The sequence below is a fragment of the Sinocyclocheilus anshuiensis genome, unplaced genomic scaffold (assembly GCF_001515605.1).
Source record: "Sinocyclocheilus anshuiensis isolate Anshui unplaced genomic scaffold, SAMN03320099.WGS_v1.1 scaffold873, whole genome shotgun sequence".
NCBI classification, from domain to species: Eukaryota; Metazoa; Chordata; class Actinopteri; order Cypriniformes; family Cyprinidae; genus Sinocyclocheilus; species Sinocyclocheilus anshuiensis.
In genome coordinates, this window is record NW_015557103.1 from 122,788 (window position 1) to 123,714 (window position 927).

Below are 927 nucleotides of genomic sequence, written 5' to 3' on the forward strand. Positions count from 1 at the left end.
TTACATACGTAACCTGAGACGTTCCCTTTCAAGGGAACTTCGAACTGCGTCCTCTAGGGGTCGCTATGAGGAACAGTATACCCACACCACCACGCTGAGGGGAGTGCATGCCAGAACCATGGTGAGCACCAAGTACCAACTCTACCATAGCCATGGGAGTTGCCCCTGGGACGTTAAGACGGCTGTCAGTGACATTATTCCCTACGGCCAAAGGCCTAGGCTACATACTCCAAAAACTTACCTGTTAGGGCCAGAACTCCTGGGCCCGGGGTAGAGCTCAAGGCTTGGAATCAGGAATAGATACTAGTGTGCGAACTTACCACAGTGTGGATTTTAGAAAGTGCACAAAGACTTCACGTGCACACTTACCATAACATGGATTTTAACAATACCGTTCTAAGGGGTTCTCGTGGCACTCTGAAAGAGCAGCCCATAGATGGAAATGGTGCATCCCAAAACGCGGGGAATTAGGAAGGGGAAGATAAGTGCAGATTTAAAAAAATAAAGGAAATGAGTAGATACTGAAGTATCACTCTAATCCGGACAAAAACGCTGACGCCTTGTCTGGATCACATCCCTTAGGTCTTTTGCCTACCTCCCTTTGACCCGCGATTCTTCCTACCCCTACCCGCAGGCGGGGGAGGACTGAGAGCCGCGACACTAGCCTTCTGTGCCCGTCTCTGATCCTCAAACAGAGAAGGGCCAGGACACCTGGGTTGTTCGGGCTCAGACCTGGACCTTCGTGGAATGAAGGATTTTGAAAGCCGCTCATAGAGGGCTAGCTGGCCAGCGTCTCTCTAAAGGGGCATCTTCTCATAGCCGTTTTCGCGCATTGCCTCGATGTTGGCATAATCACCTGCGATCCCCACAAGCTCATTCTCCTCAGTGCCTCAGCAGCGGTGGGTCCTGAATCGCGGGAAGCAGATG

At 51.5% G+C, this 927-nt stretch overlaps 1 protein-coding gene across 10 annotated transcripts in view; it reads right to left on the bottom strand.

Moving 5' to 3' along the window:
- The window catches only part of LOC107677622 (leucine-rich repeat flightless-interacting protein 2-like), a 42,136-nt gene that overhangs the window by 3,122 nt on the left and 38,087 nt on the right, over positions 1-927 (bottom strand). The window lies entirely within an intron of this gene.